This window comes from Cupressus sempervirens, chromosome 10 (assembly GCF_028749045.1).
Source record: "Cupressus sempervirens isolate cs-2001-9-10 chromosome 10, ASM2874904v1, whole genome shotgun sequence".
Taxonomy (NCBI): domain Eukaryota; kingdom Viridiplantae; phylum Streptophyta; class Pinopsida; order Cupressales; family Cupressaceae; genus Cupressus; species Cupressus sempervirens.
Window position 1 is genome coordinate 605106789 of NC_143127.1, and position 18043 is coordinate 605124831.

The 18043-nt window shown below is 34.4% G+C and overlaps 1 pseudogene; it reads right to left on the minus strand.

The window, feature by feature from the left end:
• Positions 1–5751: 5751 nt before the first annotated feature.
• Positions 5752–18043, minus strand: part of LOC149535312 (pre-mRNA-splicing factor ATP-dependent RNA helicase DEAH1-like) — a 100396-nt pseudogene continuing 88104 nt past the window's right edge.

Sequence of the window (18043 nt, forward strand, 5' to 3'; positions counted from 1 at the left end):
AAGATCTTTATGGTATAAAAAATAGTTTGATTTTCTAGTGATGTGTAGTAACGAACATGTTTGACATAGTATCTCGATGACATAGTAAAGTGTATAGAGTCTAAGTCAAATATGTATAGAAGTTGTACCTAATTCATAGAGAGTATTTCAGAGACAAAGTATTAGGAAAGTAGTTCCCGATGTCTGTTGGCTATCTTACATCTGAGATGTAATGAAGGGATGCATAGTTAGGCAGTGACAAAGGATAGTTAGTTGATGATGTCAGCAAGTGCACAAACCCTAGCATCACACGTGTGAATTTTTGTATAGAATATGAGCTAATAGTGCTATTTTAATTATAATTAATTAATTATCTTATTTTAATTAATTGGGAAAGCCTCAAGGCCAACTGAAGGAATTATTATGAAGATATGGTATAAAAGAAATATTTTTTCCTTGATTGTAAAGTATATCCATTGTTGTCTAAAGTGAAAAGTGTGAAAAGGAGTAGAGTGCTTACTAAATGTGTGTAAGCAATCCAAGGGATTATTAGATGTGAGATTCATGATCTAATTACAAGATTAGAAGGAGCAGAGGTCTAATTGACAGGATAGGGAAAGAGGAAGGAAGAGTACAATACCATCCTATTATTCTACAAGGAATAATATAGAGATCATTTGGATAGTTGATTCATTGGTCTTTCTCTTGAAGCTATTTGGGCAGTGTGTCCAACTATCTTCCACAACTCCTAATAGGGTTGGAATCTCCTAACATAGATTCAAATTCTCCTAAAAGGGACTCATATGTACTGAATGTATTCATAGACTCCTAATAGGGTCCATCCTCTAACAAGGAATATTTATATTAGTACATCATCTTGTGGGTACGATCCCCATTGGGGTTTTTCCTATGATCAAGGGTTTCCCTAGTTAACATATTTGGTGTTATTATGTATGAGCGTCTTGTTATGGTTTTAGTTTATATTACTCATATAGTTAAGGTTTTTTAAGGTTGATAATTATGATAATAGTTGGATAACTGATTCACCTCCCCTCCCTCTTAGTTATATCGATGGACTATATATTCTAACAATTGGTATTAGACCATCAGGTCCTTGAAGAGAAATCTTAATAGCTTTGGGAAATCAGTGGCGAGTTATTTTAGAAAAGATAGTTCCAAGTTAGATAGAGGAAATTTTGACATCAAGAAGATTGAGATTCTTGGTGAGTTATCAAATTTGTGTAAAGAAGAGAGTATCGAGTTTCCAGATCCATAATTCTTTTGTTGCATACAAAAGGATCAAGGCACAAGTAAAGACAAATTTAGATCTGAAGAAGACAAGAAGATAAAAGAAGGTATTGATCTTCCTATGCAAAGAGAGCAAGAAGGTATGTAAATTTTTTTTTGTTGGACATGTAAAAAGTTTGGTCATTTTTTGTCCAGATATCCTAAGAGAGTAAAGAAATCTAGAAAGAGATCACTTTCTATTGAAGATGAAGAATTTAAAATAAGTATGGAAAGATTCTTGAATGACTATGATGAGAAAGAAAATGATCTTGAATTGTTTAAGAAAGAGGAAGTAATAGAAGAGATAGCTTTGGTAACTATTGTTGATCCAAAGGCTAACCATGAAAATATGGAAGTTATAATTGAGACTAACAATGATTTGTAGAATGTGAATCAATTTGAAAAGTAGAGATATGAGTCTAGAGAAGAAGAAAGAGTTGAGTTGACAACTCCTAGCAGAATTATATTTAGAAACAAGATGAATGAGCAAGGTGAAGTGAAGAGGAACAAGGATAGACTTGTATGCAAGGGATATTCACACCAAGAAGGCATAGACTATGAGGAGACATATGCACCTATAGGAAGAATGGAAGTAGTGAGGGTCTTCCTGGCTTATGTAGTGAATAAGAAGTTCAAGTTTTATCAGATGGATGTTAAATCAGCCTTTTTGAATGGAGAACTTGAAGAAGAGGTATATATTGAGAAGCTTGAAGGTTATCCTTTATTAGAAGATAAATACATGGTATGCAGATTAAAGAAAGCTTTATATGATTTGAAGAAAGAATCTAGAACTTGGTATACAAGGTTGAATAGTTATTTGGAAAAGCTTGGATTTGTTAAAGGTATTGTAGATAGTAACTTGTATTTGAAAGAAGTTGAAAATGGTTTGTTGATTATTGTAATATTTGTTGATGACATCATTTTTGGGGGTAATGATGAAGCAAGTTATAAATTTTCTAAAGAGATGAAGAATGAATTTGAAATGAGCATGATAGAAGAAATGAAGTTTTTCCTAGGATTAAAAATTGCATAGAATAGTGATGGTATTTTCATTTCACAAGTTGAGTACTTCAAAGATTTTTTGAAAAGGTTTGGTTTAGAAAGTTGTAAACCTGTTGGTACACCTATGATAACTAGTCACAAGTTATCTAGCAAATACAAGACACCTGTAGTAGAGTAGAAGAAGTACAAAGCCATGATTGGAGGTTTGTAGTATCTAACTCACACTAGACCAGATATAGCAAACATAGTTGAGATTGTAGCTAGATTTCAAGATGATTCTAAGGAGCATCATTTTGTAGTATTAAAGAGAATATTAAATATTTGAAAGGGACATCTGATTATGGAATTTGGTATGATAGATCAATTGACTTCACTCTATTTGCATATTCTAATGTAGATTGGGTAGGCAATATGGATGATAGAAAGACCACCAATGGTGGAGCACTCTCTCTTGGAGGAAGATTCATTTCTTGGTTAAGAAAGAAGCAAGATTGTATCTCACAAAGTATCGCTAAGATAGAGTATGTTACAACAACAAATAATTGTAATCAAGTTATGTGGATGAAGCAGATGTTCAAGGATATTAGAATTGAGTTTGAGGAACCTATTATCATTTAATGTGATAACACAAGTACATTGAGTATGTCTAAGAATCTTGTATTTCATTCTAACACTAATCATATATCTATTAAGTATCATGTGTTGAGAGAGAAAGAAACAAAAAAGGAGATCAGATTGGATTATGTGAGTACTAAAGATTAGATTGTAGATATCTTCACAAAGCCTTTTCCTAAAGATACTTTTGAGTACTTAAGAGGTATGATTGGGGTTATGCCCCTACCTATTTCTGAGTAGATGATGCAAAGAGTGCATCAATTCAGTGGTACAAAGCACTATTGTTAGTCTCGACTAAATGCTAATACTTCTTGTATGGGGATGTATCTATAATGATCTGAGTCATTAAGGACTCTTGGTATTTGGTATTGAATAGTGTCTTAGGATACTCGAACTAGTTGATGACTTGGTTCATCATATAGGCAATTAGTGTTTAAAAATTGGAATGTTGTAACATTAAGATTGAAGTATTTCACATTGATGTCAATGTGGGAGAATATTCAAGAAAAACACATCTCCTAAGGTATGGGGGAGAGCATCTTGTAAGGCATGGAGGAGAGATGGCTCTTTAGAGAGATTTAGAAAGATTCATGAAAGGAAGTAGGAATTTACACTTGATGTAGTGTGATTTTTTTAGTGTAAAGTAAACAATTGATGTCTAAGAATAAGGAGTATGCACCTATTGTGCACCTATTATTTTGATATTCTTTTTAGCATGTGGACAACTAATGCTGGTTAGCAACAATAATAGAACACTGTTTGGTATTCTTGGAACTTAGATGTTTTTTCATCTATTTTTTCATCAATGCCAAGTGGGAGATTGTTAGCTTGAATGTTGATGATACTACATTGGGGGAGTATCCTGAGCATTGGAGAGTACTAATATGTTGCATTCATGACTGTGTTTTATATTGATGTCAACATATCATTATTTTTGTAAAGACTAGCTAAGTAGAAGATGTAGATCTTGATGGTACAAACAATATTTTGATTGTATGGTGATGCATAGTTATAAACATGTTCAACACAATGTCCTAATGATGTAATCAAGTATGCAAAGTTTGAGTTGAAGACGTATGGAACTTGTACCTAATTTATAGAGAGTAGTTTAGAGATAGAGTACTGGGAAAGTAGTTCTTGATGTTTTTTTCTATCTTACATCTGAAATGCAATGAATAGATCCATAGCTAGGCAGTGACAAATGACAATCAGTTGATGATGTTAGTGAGTACACAAGCTCTAGTATCACACATGTGAAGTTTTGTACAGACCGTGAGTTGACAACACTATTGTAATTATAATTAATTAATTATCTTATTTTAATTAATTAGAAAAGCCTCAAGGTTGACTCAAGAAATTATTATGAAGATATGGTATAAAGGAAAGATGTTTTCCTTAATTGTAAAGTGTATCCATTCTTGTATGAAGTGTGATGTACAAAAATGAGCAGAGTGCTTACTGAATGTGTGTAAGAGATCCAAGGGATTATTGGATGTGAGATTCATGATTTGGTTGCAAGATCAAAAGGAGTAGAGGTTTGGTTGATAGGACAATGAAAGAGGAAGGAAGAGTATAGTACCATCCTATTATTCTACAAGGAATAATACAAAGATAATTTGGATAGTGGGTTCATTGGTCTTTCCCTTGAAGCTATTTGGGCAGTGGGTCTAGCTATCTTCCACAACTCCTAACAAGGGTGGAATCTCCTAACAAGGATTTAGAGTCTCCTAATAGGGACTCATATAAACTGAATGTATTGATAGACTCCTAAAAAGGTCCATCCTCTAAAAAGGGATATTTATATTAGTACATTATCTTGTGGGTACCATCCCCATTGGGGTTTTCCCTCTGATCAAGGGTTTCCCTAGTTAACATATCTGGTGTTATTGTGTATGAGTAACTTGTTATGGTTTCAATTTATATTACTCATATGAATAAGTTTTCTTAAGGTTGATAATTATGATAATAGTTGGATAACTGATTCATTCTCCCCCCTCTCAGTTATATTAGTGGAATAAATATTCTAATAGGAGACATATATTTCATTCTATTTATTGATGACTATTCTAGGATGATGACTATACTTTTCTTAAAAGATAAATCTGATACTTTTAAAAATTTTAAATGGTAGTTGGCCAGAGTTGAGAAGAAAACATCGAAGAATCTAAAATGCCTAAGATCAGTTAAAGGAGGCAAATTCATCTCAAATGAATTCAACGAGTTCTATAATAAAAGAGGAATTAAAAGACAGGTAGCAACACCTAGGACACTAGAGAAAAATGACATAATAGAAAGAATAGATCCATAATGGAGTGTGCAAGAACAATAATGAATGAGAAGAATGTTGCACCCAAATATTGGAGAGAATCAATCCATACATTAGTTCATACACTAAACTGAGTTTAGCTAAAGAAAGGTACAAACAAAATACCTTATGAATTATGGTATGGGTACAAGCCTAATGTTTGGTATCTCAGAGTATTTGGAAGCAAATGCTATATCTTAAATTATGCAAGGAAAGGAAAACTTGATGCAAAAAGTGATGAAGGTGTATTCCTACACTAATACATTTGACATCAATATGCGATGGCTAAGTGTCACAATTACGATAGCAATGGGTTGCCACTGCGATAGTAATAGACATCGTTGTTTTTTAGTCGCAAATTATGATGTCTATCCTCCACCATCACAATTACGATGCCTATCCATCGATATAAAACCACTTTATTATGGCACGAACCCCGTCATAATTACGACGTTCCCCTCAAGCATTCCGATGGGGTAACGACGGCATCTGGCGACGGGGTCGCTATGGCGGCGACCTCGACGTCTGTCGCAATTATTTCCTTGGACATTGCAATTGCGACGTCAACAAATTTTTTTTTCAAGGGTGGCGACAACATCTGGCAATGACATCGCTGTGGCAGCAACACCGATGTCGGTCATAATGCTTGCCCTGGATGTCGCAATTGCAATGTCACTGCAAGCATTGCGACGCCACCGCCGTGGTAGCGATGCCAAGTCCGTCACAATGGTTGGGGGAACATCACAATTGTGACATCCATGGTAGGAATTGCAATGGGGCCACTGTGGCGGCGATGCCAACTGTCGTTGCCGCCACAACGACCCCGTCACAAGCATATCAAGCCTGTTGCTTTAGCCACAAATATATTTACAAGTTTGACAAGTAGAAATATATCTCCATTTCTCACATTTATTTGATGAATTTTGGAAGTATAAGGAAATATTGGTTGCAGGAATCTAATGTTGAATCATTGAAAAAGTTTGAAGTAATGCATCTTTTCATGATATTTTGACTTCATTATCAACTTTCTGCAGTGTTTGCCATGTTTTCTGAATGGTTGCCACCAATGTGATTTTCCCTCTATTTTATAGGTTTTGCCCCAACATCAAAATATTGTCTAGCTTTACTTAAACCAAGTCTGCTAGGAACTTCTCTTTGTTTCTTTAGCTTAGTACCATTTCCACTGGAAAGCTGCCTATTTACAAGAGGCATCGAAGTATCACAAAATTTAGCAATGTTACACCCATTCTGAACCACACCAGCTGTAATTTCAGATGTCTTGGTTTGCTGCACAAAAACACAACCATTTATTTTGTTTGACAGACCCTTTCCATGAGATTGTTGTGGATACTTAGAAGCGACTAAACATGCAAAACTTTTTGCAGCTAGATACTCTTTTCTAGAAGGCATTTTTGCAGAGCATTTCTGCTTAAGAAAAATGTCAACCTTCTTAAGTTGTAACTTCATGCATTTCTTCCTTTCATTTTATCATTTCTTCCTCAAAATATGCATTGCTCTTAGAAGAAAATGCCCCCTAAAAGACAATGCTTGTAAAAACCGAGGACATGGAAGATGCTTCATAAGCTTCAATTTGTTTCTACTAACGAGGTAGTGGTTGTCCCCATGGTGTTTTTGGTACTTTTGGCTGTAAATACATTTTGTTTCTTGACTATATTTCTGCAACCTATGTGGATGCATAGCTTTTACACATGACCCATTCATTTCCCTTCCCTTACAAAGCAAAGTACCATTTTTTCCTCCCTACCAAAAGGAACATATAAAGATTCATTAGGACTAAAAGAAATTTTCTCAAAAACAAACATATACACTATAGCATTAATACAAAAAACAAGCACCTGAAATAAGGAACCATCTTCCAGGGATAGGAGCTTAGCAGCCTCACTCTCATTATCTATAGAATTGTGGACCACACTACCATTCTCTAAATGCTCATTAGCTACAAGTTTACCATTTGAATCATTTTTTGGAAGTTTAGTAGCATGATGCTAAGTAATAATACTTGTCAAACCATTTGTAGAATGTTTGACATTCTCATTATCTATTACCATTAATTTTTGAATAAGCTTCATAATTTTGGACAAAGGTATGCTGCTATAATAGGAGTACAAGGCCACAAAGGACATAGAGTATAGTTCATCAAAATAGTGGACTTTAAAACTCTAAAACAATGAAGAATAGCTCATCACTTTTACAACTCTAAAACAATAAAGAATAACTAATCATTATGGTAATAAGACATCAACGTCACAACTCATAACAAAAAGAGTACAATTATGACTATCAGTGACATTATGCGAAAGATGCAATGACCATGGAACCATCAACAAATAGTGGCATTGAACATCAAACTAAAATACATATGTAGTCATGTGCTATAGAAAAAATAATCTAACCATCGACACTAACGACATAGTGGAGATAATGTCTAAAAATAATGGTCATGGCAAGCAAGTAGGCATGTTGTTTTACAAAGGAAAAGGGGTACGAGTATGTTGTGATAAACCCAAACCAATGTTACTTGAGTCACAGTGATCAATCTAAATATAAGTTTGAGAAATATGTTAAGGAAATACTATAGCAGTAAGCTTATGAAATACAATGAAGTCATTGATGGATCAGCGATGATGCATCAGTGATAAAGGGAGTGGTCCCCAAGAATAAGAAACTAGTGATTAAAGAAAACACATAGTTATCAATAATGATAAGAGTCGATAAGTCTCAAATAAGTGAGTTAAAATCCAATTCACAATGATAAAAATTTATACTTGACATGAAAGAACATGTCTATAAAACTATTATTTAGTCATAAATTTATTAGAGATTCATAATATAGAATACCCAAAATGGATTCACTCCAGATGCATTCTTCACAAAGTTAATAAGATCAAAAGAGAAAATATTATCTCTTAATAATATGATATTTCCACTAACATTCAATGTCTTCAAATTTCAAACTCAACATTTATCATTTGTAGTGTCAGTTTATTTTTAGCATGAATAAGACATTGAGACTAATATAACCTGAACTCAAGCAAGAATCAAGTCCAAAGGGATTGTGATGACCTGGAACAAAATACTCTTCGCTGTATTCCAAAAAATAGTGTTATAAAACAATTTAGGGTGCACCTCTAAGAGCAAGACCTAGATTCATATCTCTATTACTGAATTCAAAAGACCAATTAACAATATTTGTAAACATGATTAGCTAACAAAAGTTTCTTGTTTGTTGGAGACACTTGAAAGATTTTCACCATTCTCCCCATAACCTCCAATTGCATAAACAAGACCATCCAACACTACATAAGAAAATTCATAGTGTGCCACATTCATTTATGTTAGTTTTCTCCGTCCAGCACACAGTCTACTACCAAGGGCTTATCAATTTGGCATTTCCTTATGCCAGAATGGAGTTAAAGCCTAAAGATATTTGAAATCCAATCATCTCACAAACTTAAAACTATCTCATCTAATCAAATTTAATGCCATAATACATAACTATTTATCTAATTTTAGTTACATTCAATTCACCATAATACCCTGCAATAAATAAATTCCACACATAGGCTGATATGCAGTGAAAAAAGAGAAGTCATGGGGGATAGAGAACTCCAATATTCAAGTCATTTAATACCCAATTAATTCAGATTATCTCCTACTTCAGATGATCATCACCTAATTCCTTCAGTCTGGGCCTCTCCTAACAAGGCTTTTGTCACCTCATAAAGATAAATTGGACCAACCTATCAATTCGATTGTTGCTTCTTATATGTGAAACCTAGCAGCTTCTTATATGTGAAACCTAGCTTTTCACTCAATCAGCCTACAAATGAGGAAAACAGTATGCACCGAGACAATTATATTACAAAAATAAGGAGGAAGAAATCTGGCTAGAAGTCACTCTCTCCTCCTGAAACTTGTCCAATAATTGAAAAAATGCCTCAAGTGTCAGATAGCCAACCTATTGGGGGAAACTAAAGCTTTCAGGGTGAAACCAATCATGTTTGTTGAAAAAAAATTTAGCACTTCAAAAATAGTAAGGACACAATTTCTACTCAATATAAATATCATAGAAAATAGTATCATATGCTTACTAGGTTTTATGAGCAATAGAAAATCCTCGTTTCTACTAAGCATGCCCGAGTGACTGGTGCAGGAACACCTTTATGAGGGCCCTCCCCTTCTTTGTTTTGGTGTGTGTTGTGAATGTCAATAGCAATAACAATCCTCCTTGTGATGATTGACTCAAGTTTTGGTTGTGACTAGGCTAGGTGATAGTCCTAGAGGTCTGCTAAACTTTATGAATGTGTTTTGCCCTTTAACTCAAGCAAAATGTCTATTTGAGGATTTTGGGCTTATTTTTAAAAATGAGCATAGGAGTTAGTGGTTAGTGGGTTTGTAATGCAAATAAGAGCTTTATAGGACCTATAAATAATACATTAGGATGAATGATCAAATATTACTCAAGCAACTTCATGTTGATCAAAAAGCTGCTAGCAATTTTTGCCTTGTAATGCAAAAATGGCCAAAGAGGCTTATCACACCCTAAGACCCTAATACTCACTCCTAAACCATCCTATTTAATTCTTTGAAAACCCTAATGTATGGGCAATTTTTGTTTGTCAGAGGTTTGGAAGTTGTGTTGTAGCAGACTGGTTTTTCTAAGAAGTGCAGCAGTAACTGTTATGACTGTGATTTTGTGATTTTGTGAACATAAAAGTGTTTTGTGGAAACATTGAAGGTTTTCTTTGTTTTTTAGTGTTCATTTTTTGTATGTGGAAGTTATTTTAGCTTTCTTTTACATTTGGTGTGTCATATTTTGTATATACAACTCTGTGTATTAGTATTCTACCAGTTTTGGAAAGTTTCATGGAAAATGGGGCTATAACTTTCTTATTCACCGTGGGTTTTCCATGGGAACATGGATATTGAAGGTACAGACCCCAATGTATATTGTTACCAGTGCAGGGCCCTTGAAGAGACAGGCAAATAGTTGCTTAACAAAGCCCTAGGTGATTGTGACTATACCTGGCTAGGTTGCAGTAGTAGCAAAAAATGTGCTACAGCAGGTGACTAGTAAAAAGTCATGACCTGCCCTTTTGAGGGAGTAAAAAGTGATATGAGAAAATCCAAAATACTAAAGAAGGAGGCTTGCTAAGAGGTGGAAGGCTAAGAAAAATCCCAGGAGTTTGGAGAGTTAACAAAACCCTCAAAACCCTCACTTTTGGCCAAGTACATTGTACAACCTTTTGGGTGCCTAAGACCCCAAAAATCTTTTAGAGGGGATCGATCTAAGAAAGTGTTCTTTTTTTTTAGAGGTACTAAATCTTTGAGTAAAAGGTAAAACTCCCTACAAATCCAATGGAGGGCTAATTAGGCCTATTCTAATAGCCTAGTTTCCAAAGAAACTATCAAATTGGGTGAATGGGATGAGTAGGTGTAAAAAATGTTTCAAAAACATCTTCAGTTCTATTAGATCTCCCTCTTGAAGTGTGTAACAACATAGGGAGTAGAAAGACCATTTTAACCTATATGAGGTCTTAGTTGTTAGAATGCAAAGCAAGAAGGTTAATGAAGGAGAGTGTGAAACTTGGTGGGAAGGTTAGGCAGGTTAGGGGAAGTCCTTAGCAGGATAAGGAAGCCTATTACATGTTGATTTACTTTTTATTACTATGCTCAAGACGAAAGGAGACCGTAATGTCTTCTATAATCATAATTCATATGGTTAAAAGAGTCATATTTGTCTTCCCTCTACTCTTCTTCCCACACATCATTTATTCAATACAATAGAAGTATTTTAAACAAAACAAAAGACTAACACATAGTAACCTACTCTAAATAATTATTTTATACTAATTTAACATTTTATACACCTTAGAAGTTTGGAAATATTTATATTATCTGTTATTACATATTGAGATGTTATAATCGATTTATATATAGAATAAATGTTTAGGCTGTGTCAAAACCTTCAAGGGATGGATAAGCAAGACAACACATACTTCATCATGCCTCCAGATACAATGCCTCTCACATGATCTTTCTATCTCTTGAGTCAATTCTTTCCAATGTGCTTGAGCATACATAGAACAAACCTGCATCCTTTATAAGTTTAGGCCAACCTTGTGAAGCAATAACCTAAAAGTTCAAGAATCACGAGAAAAATTAAACATGGAAAAAAATCCAATACTGTCATCATTATAATCTACTAGAAATAGAAAATTGTTCATGTCCAAACCTATCAATAAATGCCTAAATGCAACACCTTTTCCTATAGAATAATTCATCTACTCTAATTTTAAAAACTTATAGAAATTATATTTCAGAAGTTTGTTAGGCAAAACACGTAGATAGATATGACATTATTCTCATGCTCAAATTACACACCCAGTGATAGCATAACATATATTAATTCAATGAAACTAATTTTAAGAAGGGTTCAGTAATCTAGATGCCTATTTCACATGTGAGTAGTGGTACTCTACAACAATCATGAGATAACGTAGTTCAGATTTTGGTGACAATGTTGAAATGTGATAAATAAACTTAAAGTTTCATCTAGAGTTACTTGTTAGTGAATGTACATGTAAGTTCATAAGGATCATTGTGATGAAACTAAGTTACAATCATGATTCCAGGAACAACCTGTCAAATAATAAACAAGTCAGAATATGAATTTTATTAAATTTTAAAAGTTTAGAGATTAGAGATTGGATCTATGAAATTTAACTTTACATATTTAGGGATTAGATCTGTGACTGGAGATGTCACTTTTATGCACCCACAAACTAAGGCAAATAATGGACATACGGGTTATGAATCCAAGATTCCAAACAAATATTGGTGATGGGACATAGAATGTCATGAAATGATTTGTGTCATATTTAAACTAATTATTCATTTGTAATAATTCAATATTGATATGTTGAAGTTCAACAGTTTAAATTGGCATTTCACAGCTTTTGTTTCCTATGAAAAAAGTATTTTTAGTTCTACACCGAACTTATTTTCAAAGCAGCTTTCACAAAATTATAACTATTCTAGCCAACATTTGAAAGAAAGTCAGAGGTAGGTATGAAATAGATTGAGTCGATCTATTAAGCTAGACATAAGCCATTGTGTAGACTCTAAACTATCACATGGACTTAATTGATACTCGCTCAACAAGTTGAGGGAGGAAACCCTAAAATATTTGCCACATGAAAGCAGATCTAAGGGGTTGGTTGTGCAAGTCAATCTTAGGAGATCCATTATTTTCTTCTAAAGTGAAGCTCTCGCTAGAAAATAGGGTTACAAGCATAGTAGCCTATTTGAATGTATTATATCTAACATGTGCAGGTCTTAATTTGGTGCTCCTGGTTACATTCTCCACTGTAAAAGATGCTCATGTCCTTCCACTTGAAAGGGGCCTTAGCAAGACACAGTGTTATAGGTCTAAACATAGGACAAAATAGAGAAATATTTAGTATCTTATTCAGCTTCACTTTGTTTCGAGAATAGTTTAATATTCTCTACTAAACAGGGCCAACCACGTGAAGGTGGAAGCTCATTTGGCCCCACCCCCCTTCCCCTAACTTCACTCTACATTCCCTGTTAACATCTAACATTCATTCATTCTTTCAACCATTAATAAAATGTAACATTCAATCAATATCACATGATAAAAAACAAACATATCACATGATAACATTCATTAACACATTAGATTCGTTAACATGCAACATTCATCAATATTCTACATTAACACATAATTCATGAACATTCATTAGCACATAATTAAATTCATTGAGACATAAAATTCAGTCATTATCAATTAAGGTATGTAGATGACAATCATTTCTTTTTTTTTCTTTCTATTTCTTTTTTCTACGTAAGCTCTAAGAGGAGCATCAGTGTCATCATCAATTCCCCCCTCATCAGTTGTTCTCTTCTCTGTTCTTTATGATCTCAAATTCCTATGCTGTTGCAAAGGGGGGTCTTCTACAATAACAAATAAAAGAGTTAAATTAAAAATAATTTATTATAATTGTTACAAGTATTTAATTATTTTAAATAACATAACTGTGACACTCTTTACCTGATCTGACCACATCATTTTGTTTGGACTCAACGTCAACACAGTCATGAACATCGACCCCTTGATCCTCTATAGCTACTATACAAAATGTTACATTAATCCAAACACCAATTACAATTACATATAAAAAATTTAATAGCAAACGTATACCTCCACTACTGGGATGCACATCATGCGAACCTTCAGCATCCACAAATTGCGAAGAAGGATTGTCAGGCTGCATTCCAACATCCTATGCATTGTTATCATTGCTTGCTTAAAATAGACATACTCACTTTATATTGGAACTTAACATCAAATAGACTAATTGGTAAAGTATTCAATTTGAAATAAATTTCATTTAGCTTATTTACCTATGGCTCAGATGCATCATTATTAGAACCTTCCACACTAATTTTAGCTCGTAGCCATTCAACCATGACTCTATAGCCTTGTTGGAAGCCAATTCTCTTATCCTCTTCTATGAGCCATCTCTTGAACTCTGAGCCCTACATTTTTGCGTGGTATGGTAAATTTTACATGCATTGTTTCATCAACCAATGGAGGATAGTTAAAATATCAAAAGGAAATGGTAAATAGTTAGCAGGGTTTGCAACCCTTGTTACACCTTATTTTGGTCATGTTGGAGTTGTTCTAAACTGTCTTTGGTCTTTGGGAGTCCTAGAGGATCCAATTTCACTCTTGGTTGGGTGTGTAGAATAAAGGTCAAGTGCTACAATCTGCCCTGTCACTGTTAACAACAAGTTTTCCTTAGACCTGATTTGTTTTGGGTTGTGTTGATGTTTGTTTTGGTTTCCATTTATGTTAGAGGGTTGGAGTTGTCCAAAACACTTGGTGTCAAGGTTGGGTGTATGAGGCCTTGAATGGTACAAGGGAGAAGTAACTAGTATGCAGCCTTATGTGATGAATTGGGTCCATGAATTAAAGGAGCAGATGTTGTAACAGCAGATTAGTTCCTTGTTTGAAGGTGAATCAAGCCTTGAATGTTCTTGTACAGAACAAAGGATTGGGGTGATAATTTGAATTTCTTAGTTGTTCCAAGGTGCTAGGAGTTTGTTGGTACTTGGTGTAGGAGCACCTAGGCTAACCTCTACTAGTTAGTCAATTTTGGCTTGTACTTGACTCTAGCCAAGTCAAGAAGTTAGTGTAATTTGGTTGAGGACCTTAGAAGGTCTTGTTTTCTGTTGGCTAGGTGAATTAGTCACTAAGACTAAGGTCACACAAATAGCCTTTGTTAGTTGTTATTTAAATTAATAATGTTAGCAGTTAGGGAGATTGAGTCATTAATATGTCTTAGGCCTAAGAATGGTTAATGGTTATTAAATAAATATGATGATCATGAATGATCTTGGATCCTCAAATATGTGAGGATAAGAATCCTATAATATAGGATTAAGGCATCTATCAAAATTGCCAAGTGTTGTAAGAATGTTGTCATAACAACATTTTGCACTTATTGCAAATATTCCATGCAAGATGGATAGCCTTGGATTCCTTTGATTGTGGGAGGTTATTTTCAACCAAATAGGCCCTAGAATGGTGGAGAAGACACCTAATGGAGTGATTTCTTGAATCTCCAAGCAATGGTTGCATATTGTAAAAAGTTTGAGTTAATGAAGTGGTTGGAAAACTCTATTTTTGAAGTGATATTTTTATTTTTGAAGGAAAAGTCATACTTGAACCCTAAAACATGTTGATATAGTGGTTGAGACTTGTTCTATAGTCATTTTGAAGACTTTTTCATGCTATGTGTTAAGGGTTTGGATGAAATCTTGAATATGATAAACCTAAGAGCCAAGAACCTTCCCAAGTCAGTAAAATGGGATGGAATATGAATGAATTCAATGTGAAGAAGGTCCCCACAATGAAGTTTGAAATTTGTGATGTTTTAGTGGATTTGGCACTTAGATCCACTAAGTGAAAGTGAGAAAGAGAACCAAAATTAAGGTGTGGATCATCCAATGTGGAGTTTTCAAGGTGTGACTCTTGTAGTAAAGAGTGAATAGGATTTAGTTAATGATCTAATCCTATTAGGAGATCCTATAGAAGCATAGGATACTTGGAGATAAGAGAAATCTCTTGGTGGAAGTGGAAAACTAAGCCTAGGAGTTTTATCTTACACCAGTGCTTCCAAAGCATGTTACTCTGCATCATATATTGGTGTGAAGGAACACTGAGATCCAAGTTCAGGATTAGGAGCATAGACAAGCTAGTCTATCCTAGCATTTCCCATCACATTATATTAAAAAATTGATACAATTTTTTATTTTCTAATACTTGCAAATCTTTCTTGAATTTTTGAAAAACCACCAGAGTCGAGCTTGTGTGTCCCGTGCTTTTCTAGTCTTGCCTTTGTTGCCTTTGATGTGTCAGGCAATCTATGAAAAGTTTGAAATATGTTAGATAGTACAAATATAAAGGTTAATTAGTACATAATTAGATTCTCAATAGTATCACATACCTTGCTATACTCTCCACTGGTGTAATATTATTTTTCTTGTCAGCTTTATACTTTCCATCCAAAATCAGAGCCTGCCACTCAGCCTCAGGAACATAGGGCAGACGCTCATACCTGGGGTTATCCCATAAATTTTTTCTGTACTGGTCCCTAATATACTTCAAACATAAACTAGCTTTTTCAAGGAGCTTTTTTCTCTCGAATACACGAGGTCCAAAGAGTTGGGTCATGCTCTCTATAAGATCATCCTTCAATGGTTTGCATTGGTTATTCCACCTTTTAAGAAAAAAAAAACATGTTAGACTCATAAATGAAGTGAAGCTACCTTTAATATAGTTCAAGAAATGGATGAAGAGGGAAAACTATTATAGCAATGATATGAAATCAAAATAGTGGTTTGGGGTTTTAATTAGGATATGATGTTCCACCAGGTACGCAAAGTGGGCCCGAATATTCGCAAACACTGATCACCAAGTTTTCTCCAAAAAACATCATTCCCTACAAAACAATCATGGGATCATTAGTCGATGAAGAGTGATCAAAAACTAAATTACTATTATATCACTATAGAATAATAATAACTTTAAAGTACCTAGAACTTTGGCTACTTTTAATAGAATGCCTTCATCATCGTTGACGATCAATATGGCATCCTTCACCATTCCCATACTTGAAACATAGGAACATCCAGGAAATGATGTTGCAACTCCTATTGCAAAAAGTTTCATAAGTTTCATCAGTCTTTGTCATGAAGTATAAAAGAACAAATGATAATTGATGTTAAAAAGTTGTAAAAAAAAAACTATTTTTTGCTGTCATAAGAGAGAAAAAGAGGGATTTGTGTACCAACAGATGGTGCAATAGTCGATGCCTGTAAGTTGCATGTTTCTAACTCAGTAGTCAGAAAGAGATTTGTGGTTGTCCTGGATGGAGGTAGCGTCATCATAGGATTCAATTAATGTTAAGCTGAAGAATAAAATTGTTAGAGCATTAAAAAAAAGGATTGTTCGAGCATGTCTTGTCAATGATTATGATCATTCCTATATATATTCAGTTGAAAATAGAAGTGGGGAATGGAACATGTGATCTACCTGAACCACTTGCAGCACCCTCATCATGGGAACAGGGCTCGAAATCACAAAAAAAAATCTGTAAAGACAACGCATCCATATTTTAATTAATGCCATAAAAGAGCATAACATAAAAACCATTATTGAACTCTTTTTATAATTAAAAATTTCATTAATACTTACTTTTAAGGTTTTAGAGGTGTGCATCAATTCAGATCCCTTTTCTCTTATTTCTTGAGTAGTAGGCTTTATGGTTGCCAAACGTAAAATTTCTCTACCAATTTTCTTTAGCAACTTTTTAGTCGAACCGATCGGGTCATTGGTGTCTGCTAAATCAATATAAAAAGGGTCCTCCTCAGGGGGGGGGGGGGGGCTGCTGATCAAGGATTACAAGTTCCTTTCCCTCCCTCTGACCACTGGCCCTCTGTGACAACAATAGTATTAGTATTATCAAAATTACTCCAAAATAATGAAGAAAACAACATTAAAAAATAACATTTTTCTTCTATCTAGTTTGCACAATTACAATGAGTTTTACTTGCTCGTGTGTAGATGAGCCGGGAACATTGCTAGCATCCCCTGCAGGTGGTTGCTCCATATTGTGCCCCTATGTCAAAGATCAAGTATAAAAATGTTAACCAAAAATTTATTGACTAAATGGTATGTTGGAGTCATTGATTAGAAGTTGGTTTAATAGTATGTACCACCCCCATGATAGTAGCCTCATTTGTATCTATGCGGTTCAAATTGTAATCAATAAGAAGCTCTTCCCGTGCATGTATTGATTTTATCGCACAGATGAATACACAATTTTTCTCGCACGCCTCAAATATGCAATTGGGTTCCTTTATAGTTGACCCAGGTCGTGTACTATTTATAAAACTCGCAATATTCCCTGTTGCTTTTGGCCTTCCATCAATGTATATAGCCACACTTTTACTTTGATTATTGTCTTGCTGTAGTATATAATTTTCTGAGAGGGCATACCTAAGCATACTTTTTTTATATTGAACAATATGCATCCAACTTTTGTAATCGTAACATGGTCCAACATACTCCATAAATTCAAAAACTTTGTTGTACGACACCTTTATGCCGTCCATAGAAAATAGGCCCAAACCATGTAGTGATGATGGTGCTATGCCATATATCCTCTCGTTAACACAAAAATCAGTGTTTATTGGAGGAAGTTCCTTGGGTAACCAATGTTTCTGTAGATGTTGGTACCTCAA